The 9,456-nt window shown below is 35.9% G+C and overlaps 1 non-coding gene across 1 annotated transcript; it reads right to left on the bottom strand.

Annotated features, from left to right (window-relative positions):
* Positions 1 to 5,648: 5,648 nt before the first annotated feature.
* Positions 5,649 to 5,722, bottom strand: TRNAT-AGU. Its single transcript has one exon. It is a non-coding gene; the product is annotated as a tRNA-Thr (tRNA).
* Between the last annotated feature and the right edge of the window lie 3,734 nt (positions 5,723 to 9,456).

Genomic DNA, 9,456 nt, shown 5'->3' with positions numbered 1-9,456 from the left:
ACTGGTTTTTCCACTGGAGGAGGAAAGTCAATAGAAATTCTACTGCACAAGACAGAATTTTCATGCCTATCAGTTTACAAAAAACTATAGAATAACTCAAAGGTAATAAAGGCTAGAATCTGATAAACTAGAAGAATGTGCTATATGTAACAATGCAGTGTTTTCCACTAAAATATAATTATTTTCTCACAAATTTTCCCCTTTTCACAAAAAAATTCAAAAACAATTTTTCATCATAAAATAAGAATGATGTCATTAGATTTGGCCTGATTACCTACATCTGTGTATCATATAGGCCGTCTTAAGTTTGATTTGCTGGAAGTTTTCATAAGGACTCTGAGATTGGATTTTTTTTTTTTTTTTTGAGTAGGAGTCTCACTCTGTCATCCAGGCTGGAGTGCAGTAGCATGCTCACGGCCACTGCAGCCTCAACCTGCTGGGCTCAGGTGATCCTTTCACCTCAGCCTTCTAAGTAGCTGGAACCGCAGGAACCTGCCACCACACCCGGCTAATTTTTTGATTTATTGTAAAGAGGAGGTTTCACCAAGTTGTCCAGGCTGGTCTTGAACCCCTTGACTCAGGCAATCCTTTTGCCCTTGCCTCCCAAAGTGCTGAAATTACAGACTTGAGCCACTGTTCCCGGCCAGATTGAACTTTTAAGACTCATCATTTACTATTCTTATTAGTTCAGAAGCCAAGAACTTGCCACCCAGTTTTACCTGCAATATCTATAAATTTGAGTGAATGTCTCTCTTCTCAAGGTCCCCAATATATTTTGTTTTGGTCTTCCAGGAAGTGTCCTTTCACACTCATGTGTGAGGCTAGGAACCAAGCAAGCCAGGCACCAGGCCAGGCCAGTTTTTTGTAAATTGCTTTGTAAGCCTCCATAAAGTAAACCTTATTTTTAAAAAACTGGTCATATCTGCTCAAATAAGCATAATTTTCAAATATGACGTTTGAGACAAAGCCTTAGTTGCATAAACAGTGTTTCCAATTACATTCTAGTAAAAAGGAGGTTCTCATTGAACCTACGCAAATACCTATATTGCCATGAAAATAAGACTGCTTGATAAGAATTTTCCAATTCTGAAGGGGTCAGGCAGGGAAATAAGACATTTACAAATGTTTTATTTTAGTTTACAAAAGCAAAGTCTACTAAATTGTTATGAGTAGATGGCTTTTTACATAGATAGCTTAAGAGGAAAGAGAAAGGGCTTTAAAAAAAATACATATCTAGAAAACAGAATGCTAAAACATCAACAGTATTCAAAAAAATTCCCCCAAAACCAAAACAACAAAAATCCCTATAGTCATACCTCATAAGTTCATGTAGTCCTATGTAATTAAATCTTTTCCACTAGATCTTGAGTTAGCAGTTGTAAGGGAAGATGAAAATGATGTTCTCCACTTATATACGGCACAGTGCCCATCCCTCCCTTCTTAGAATGTTTTCTTGGAGACACAGTGAGTCTGAAGTCTTACTGTAATCTTCAGAATAGATGAGTATTTTAAAAGATTAAACTCAGTCTCCAACTTCTGTAATGTAGGGCTATTTCCAAGGTTGTGAACCAAAAAAACTTTGGACATGTAAAAATATATCTCTAGAATTAGCTCGGGATGTCTCATAGATGTATGGAGACAATCATGAGGTACAGCTCTTTGCTTATCAAGGAGTTAAAAGAAGTTATTGTTTTCTTCAGCTTTGCTGCATAAAACGAGTGAGATTTTGTCCAAATTCTGTCATTACTTTTGTACTCCCTTATGCACATGCAAATCTGTTAATGTTTATGCAACAAAGTATGTTCTCTCTTTCTTCTGTTCTGAAAGAGTCTTTTTGTTTGCAGGATTGTTTTATCTCTCTAAATTCATGAATTTCTTAACTAGAGTTTGTAAACGCTAGCTTAAAAGATGGTATGATCTTAAAAGTTGTTTAAGTGATGCCATCAGAACCCTGTACCCAAAAGTACCTGGAATAGTCTTTTTCCATGGGGTTTTGAGATAGTCCTTTGTTGAAGATCTGTAGCTTATTGCAAGGGCTTTCAGGAAAGCATCAAGGTAAAACAAAATAATTATATGTAGATGACAAAAGATTTTAAATCGTTCTCGTTAATTTATAATTTTCAAAAGCAACATATTTGATAAGAGTTTATAAGAGTAATGACACCAATAAGAAATTTTATTTTTCTGTGGTATGCAAAACAAGATAATAAAGCCAGTCCAAAATAAGTTTTAGACAAAATAGCTATGAACATGGTGATCAAACAAATTTTCGAAGAAGATAATGAACGCTGCATTTAATTTAGAAAAGTGGATGAAACATAATCTTTACAGAGAAAAAAATCTTGGCATATAACACATAATAATCCTGAGATATAATATAACATGTTTATATAAAGCCATACAATAGAATATGTCAATAATATATAAATAATTCAAGCAGAGAGATTTGATAAGATTAGAGTAGGTCCTACATTTATATATTAACCAAACATCTTAGATAATTGATATAAATCCCCAATTATAAGCTACTGGTCTAGAAATTTCTAGACTTAAATTAAGAAAGTAAAATTGTGATTAAGAACACATTTTAAAAATAACTGAAATTATGACTTAGTGTTACTCTACTGTTATTGTCTAACATCAGACAAAGCAATACTAGAACTCTGATAAATAGAAACATGTCGGCCTGTAATCCCAGCACCTTGGGAGGCCGAGGCAAGAGGATTGTCTGAGCCTGAGAGTTCAAGACTAGCCCAGGCAACTTGGTGAGACATCATCTCTACAATAAATCACAAAAACTAGCTGGGCGTGGTGGCATGAATCTGTAGTTCTAGCTACTTGGAAGGTTGAAATGGAAGGATCGCCTAAGCCCAGCAGACTGAGGCTGCAGTGACTGTGAGCGTGTCATTGCACTGCACTCCAGCCTGGGTGATGAAGAGTGAGACTCCAAATCAAAAAAAAAAAAAAACAAAAGAAAGAAAGAAACATGTCATGAACAGTGAGAGTACTGATTAAGCTCTAAGAAGTTCACATTTAATATACAGTTTCTGAAATATTTGTATCATAGTAATAACATTTTACCCATGCACATTTTACCTAGAGAAGACTAAGCATCTCTCCTCCTCCTTTTTTTTTTTCTTTTGGCATCTCTTCTAATTTAGCCACTCTCTCCATTCAAAGTAACATATCAGATAAATCTAATTCTTTCTAGCACCCCTCTTTTTACAAGGTGAAGAAAAAAATCTTTATGTTTCTCTGCAGTCCTTCTGGAAAATCATAAAGACAGTTTTAGGTGCAAAAGGTATCCTGTATGAGTTATTTTACATTTAGGATTTGCTCTGGGAAAGTTATCAGGACATTGGAACACTTAGAATAGAAATTGGACCAAGGATGCTTGAGCAGATACTTGGCTACTTATTTGAACGTGATAATAAAACATTTAAAATTCTCATAGAAGAAGATATGATTGCAGAGAACTTTATTCCTAAGAAACCTTTGTTTTCTTAAATGATAAAGGATTTAATAATGCCAGCATAAACTGTAAAATGCTATTCTGCTAAAACACAGGCTATTTGCTATTTAGGCAGATTACACAGGCAAAAAACAAGCAAACATCTTTCATATTGTTGATAAAGGCAATAAATAGTAAACCAAAGAAACAAGTTCATTAAAATTGAGCAAGTTTTCCTAGATTTTTAGCACATTTCATTGCTTTTCAAATTCAAGTATTATAAACCAAGGCAAATAGAATTGATTTCCAAATTTTGACCCTCATTAAGCTCTTTCACATTTTGGAACAACTGGACACTTTACTTTAAAATTGATCTCAGGAGTCCATAAGATCAGAACTAATTTCATGCTGACTAACAGACTGTTCGTATTTTTAGATCTCTAAAACATGGTTTAATCAATTGCCTGTAAGTTTTTCAACACCAGTCTTCTGACAAGCTAATCAATGGATCCATTGGAAAATTAAAGCAAAGAGCTCTTCAGATGAGACACTCTGTCTAAAGAATATTCTATCTGCTCCAGAGTGTAAAAATTTTTTAAAGTCATTAAAAAATCATATTTCAAGAATTGATGTATAAATTTGTCTCTGTAAATACCAAAGCAACTGCTAGTAAACTGTCAGATATTTTCAAAATTTTGTTTGCTTGCAATCTTTTTGTTAGATTATTTTCATTTGTCTGTCTCACTTTCTTGAATTTGTTTTAATCATTATCTTTCTAAGAATATTTCGTGACCCTCTTCTATAAAATTATCCACTGAATCTATTATTTTACAAGGTTTAAATAACACTGGCACCTTATATTCTGTCTCATCTTCTGTCATTCTTCTTAATTTCCTTATCTTTTTTTCCCCTAAATATAACTGGGAGAGGGAAGGGAGAATTCTACTTCTTTATCCTTCAACCAGGCTGTGAGATAGTATAGAACTATGTTAACAACGGAGGAAGGTGACACTATATATTAACATTATATGTTAATAATGTAGAAAACCTCCCTTCCAATGTGTAGGCTGAGTTTGGAGTAACTGACAGGTGTCAGGTTATCAGAGTCTGGCTCTTGATTTGTGTGTTCTACTTAATATTTCAGACAAATATTGTTTGGAGTCACTGAACTGGCATGTATCTGATAACATATTTATCTCTCTCTGACTGAGTTTTTGGTAAGTATTGGGCAGGAATAATACTTTAATATATAACACATAAGTCTGAAGATATTCTCAGCCTTCACCAAATTTAGTTTAGAAGAGGGAGAGAATACTGTACTATTAAAGTTATATGAGGCTTGTGATTATCTTTTTTCACTCACATTCCTTTGGAAGTAGGTGGGGGAGAATTGCTATGAATAAAACAAGAAAGCAGGAATCAGGTTCTAGGAAGTATAAATAGGATTTCAGGCACAGTGCAGGGACTACTTTTATTGAAGTGAAAAGAGAAAACTCTGTGGAACTCCAATCATAACCTTTGAAATATCCTTAGATAGATAAAACTGAGAAGCCTATTGAGTAGGCCAGTACTACACAAAGTACATTTTAATTTAAGAGCCACAATGTCACTTAAGATTTAAGAAAGTGATAATCCATTTACTATTTGTTTCCTCAAAATATAATTGAGTTCCATTTTCCCCCTAGCACTTAGTAGGTTCTAGTGATGCACAAATATGACTATTCTTAGGGTTATACAAAACTGAAATGGGCAGAGTCTAAATTTCACCATTGCTCTCTTACTTGTTCTAAAAAATAAATATGTATTTTACTTCAAACCAAATGCCATGGCTTATTAATTCTTTGTCTGACATTGGTAATTAAAATCCATCATGTTGCTGAAAATGTTGGCTATCACATAGAGACCGGAGACTAAAACTTTGGGACAGAATTTGAAACGTTACTCTATACCTTACACTGCAAGATAATTTGTATATATCTCAATCTTATTAGCTATCAGCAAGCCCATTGCTTTTTACCAACTATAGAAATCTTTTTCACTTTTCCCTTCATTCCAACCCTTATATTGTGATGCAATTACCTGGCAAGAGATTCTCAGAATGATCACTCAATGCAGATTCTACCACCTTTGAATTCCTTATGCATCTTCCACGTATTTATTTGCAACATACTATTGAAAAGACAAAATGGAGCAACTAAGGCCCCGCTGGGATTCGAACCCAGGATCTCCTGTTTACTAGACAGGCGCTTTGACCAGCTAAGCCACAGGGCCCCTTTTGGATAAGCCTTCCGAAACATCATATTTATAACATTTTGTAAAATGTAGCAATTCCCTGACAGTGTACTTGATTTTGTGACAAACAAAACATATCTGTGTTTTTGAACTCCTAACAAGCAGAAATTCCAACATTTGAAAAATATTTTCTTAATGCAATGTTTTAAAATAGATTTCAAATTGAAATGAGTGAAATTTCTATTTCATGGTGACTCTCTCCCCCTAGAGGAAATATTGAATATTGCAACATATTTTTAATATATTCAAATATTGAGATACTACTGTGTTCCAGATATTTTTCTAAGTATTGAAGATAGCACAGTGAACAAAACAGCAAAAACCTCTTCCGTTATAGAATTTGTATTCTATAGGGAGATTTAAAACAGCAAGTTTTTAAGAATTTGCCAACAACAAATAAAAACATGAGGAATGTAAGAACTAATATCACTACCGCTGGGTTACACAGCCTATGACACTATCTTCTGAATTAATTCACTGCAATTGAAAATCATCATACTTCGTTCTATTTGTTTTATCTAACCTGGCACAAGAAAGCAAACCCAGATGAGGGACTGATGCACACACTAACGCAGAGGAGATCCATAATCTCGTTTTCCACTCGCCCATACCAGACACCATGAGACCCTCTTTTTCAAAGACAGTTTGTTATCAACAGGAGATCTGCTGTTAGAGGCAATGAGTTAGATATACACAGGATAGATATATTTGCAAAGTCTTGTTTGCGTTTTTTGTTTACAGGTTGGTGTTTCCCCCAACCCGTTGGCACTGTTAAAATTTCTGCCTTTTGTTAAGATTGTGGGAAAATTGCCTGCTGCATATGTGAAGTGTTACTGGTTATCTTAAAGTCTTTCCGGGGACCACGCCCCCTCCCTTCCTTAGCCTGTATTCTCCTTCATAAATTCTGAAGGAGCTCATTCTAATCCACCTGTAAAGAAATGTAGAAATGTCTCTTATATGCTACTTAGCCTTTTGCTAACTCAGTGCAAGTTAATGCTAGCCTTGGAGAAAATAATTTTGTAATCTTTCTCTGGCAACTAAGGGAATGAATAGGCTGTTCTTGTTTTCAAATGCTAAAGGCCAGGTTAGTTAAAAGTAAGTCTGTTTCTAAAGGTTTAGGCCTTGCCTAAGATCGTAATCAACTGCTTTTCCCTGTAAAACTGTTGGGAAGTCTCTTAGAGTCATGTAATGTATGCTGAGTCCCTACTTTTTATTATAATGCTAGATAACACTACTACTTGCTTTTTTGGCTATGCCTGACTAGCACACCTCTTACAAGACTGGTAAAACCTTAAATACTGAATACTTTGCAGGACTAACTAAGGCATGGGGACTGGCCATTCCCACCTGATTAAGTCACCTTGTAAGCTCGGTACTTCACCTAAGGGACAGGTCAAGTACTAGGCACACTCTGTGGAGCATAGAGTGAGATCTAATCACTCTCATTTAATTGTCCACGTCTTACAACTAAGGCTACTGTTTAGTAATTCATGAGGATTTTTGACAATTTTGCCTGTTCATAATTAGGAATAAGTAGGAACAGATCATTTTACATCTATGTGGTCTGTTCACTCTAAAACGGTTTTGTACAGGCCATTTTTGTAGACATCATTGGAAAGTAGTGGAGCAAAAAAAAAAAGAAAAAAAAAGGGCTTCAAGGAAGACTGAGAACACTCAGCCTGGAAAAAGCCATCAGGGTTCCAGGGATTCCTGGCATTGCTGTTTACGACTTTATTTAGTTATTTGTTTGTTTTAGAATTCTCCTTTGAGAAATAAATTGCAAGTGTTCAAAACAAATTCTGGGTTTTCAAGAAACATGACCAAGAAAATATGTAATAATCTGTACCCTCAGACATCCCAATGGGACAGATTTTGAATGATTGGAGTAAATTAAAATTACATGGTTTAATAATAATAATAATAAATGCATTATTAAAAATCAAATTTGAACTCACTACGAGTTAGGAGATAATAAGATTTGGAAAGAAGCAAAACTATCTGGCAATTAATAAATTCACTTTGTAAACCAACAATAATAATAATAAGAAGAAGATAAAATTGTCAAAAGTTCTGTATGTAGAGGCATTTAAAAAATTTATTTCACTACTTTGCAAACAAGATTATAGAATGTTAAATGCCTAACTCCAGAGGCTTGACTCAGAACTATGAATACCAAACTCCCAATTATAGAAAGACTCTGAAGTTCTTAGAAACTGAGACATTAAGAAAAAAAAAAAGAGAAGAACTCCAAAATGAGCACTAACCAGAGAAAAGGTAAACAAATTGGCAGTTGCCACTAATGGCAAAGTTCCAACCACTCAAAAGAGACCTGATAAGGATAAACCTACTAAGGGGAATGGTATCAGCTGCTATGAATGTGGTCAGTCTGGGGACTTAAAGCACAATTGTTCTTGATGGCCTAAGCCCCCAGGACCTTGTCCAACATCCAGAATAAAAAGCCACTAAAAGAGATGGTGCGGTCTTTCCCAAGGCGGGGGGCACCTAGCTTGGTGATGGTGGCTGTTGACTAAAGGGGGAGGGGCACGGCCCAGCCAAGCACTCTGTTTACCATCACCACGGAGAATCCTTGAGTCTATATGAATGTGACTGAGGTCCAGATTAATTTCTGAATTAATACTGAGGCTAAGTTTTTAAGCCCTTGTGCTCATACTGAACTTCTTTCTCCTAAAACCTGCTCTCTAGTGAAAGTTAAAGGTGTTCCAAAAGTTAAATATTTCACCTAATGGTTACTAAAAGGTGAATTCAAATTATAACTGTAAAAGGTTATCTATAAATAAATAAAAAGGAAAGCAAAAAGCAAAGGAAAAATATAAAAAGGTTGTTGGTATACAAATAAGGTTTTTTTTTTTTTTTTTGAGTTGGAGTCTCACTCTGTTGCCCAGACTGGAGTGCAGTGGCCGCTCCTGGCCACCGCAGCCTCGACCTGCTGGGCTCCAGCGATCCTCCCACCTCAGCCTTCCAAGTAGCCGGAACTACAGGCATGTGCTACCACGCCCAGTTGATTTTTTTATTTATTGTAGAGATGAGGTCTCGCTGCCCAGGCGGGTCTCAAACCCGCGGGCTCAGGCTATCCACTCACTTCAGCCTCCCAAAGGCACGGGATTACAGGCTGAGCCACCGAGCCCGGCTACAAATAAGGTTTTAGTAAGAAAACAAAAAAAGGGGGAATATGAGAAAAAGGATATTTTTATCTAAAAAAAAGAAATCTTATATGGCTAATTTCTGTCCTATAATAAAGTAGATAGGACTGGGATTGGTGGCTTAGCCTGTAATCCCACGCTTTGGGAGGCAGAGGTGAGTGGATTTCCTGAGCCCGCGGGTTCGAGACCCACCGGGGCAGATTGGTGAGACCTCATCTCTACAATAAATCAAAAATTAGCCGGGTGGGGTAGCATGCGCCTGTAGTTCCAGCTACTTAGAAGGTTGAGGTGGAAGGATCGCCGGAGCCTAGCAGGTCGAGGCTGCGGTGACCGGGAGTGGCCACTGTACTCCAGTCTGGGTGACAGGGTGAGACTATAACTCAAAAAAAAAAAAAAGTAGATAGTTATCTAAGAATATTTTTTAAAAATGGTTAAAGAACAAAAATAATATAGTATAAGCGTGCAAAAATGGTATAAGAAAAGTTTATGAAAAAAATATATACAGAAGAAATTCTATAAACAATCTAGGCATAATAAAGTCTTTTCTGGATG

The sequence above is a fragment of the Carlito syrichta genome, unplaced genomic scaffold, assembly GCF_000164805.1.
Source record: "Carlito syrichta isolate Samal-C Ts95f unplaced genomic scaffold, Tarsius_syrichta-2.0.1 Scaffold315432, whole genome shotgun sequence".
NCBI classification, from domain to species: domain Eukaryota; kingdom Metazoa; phylum Chordata; class Mammalia; order Primates; family Tarsiidae; genus Carlito; species Carlito syrichta.
The sequence above is the reverse complement of the archived record's forward strand: the minus strand, read 5'-3'. Positions and strand labels throughout refer to the sequence as shown.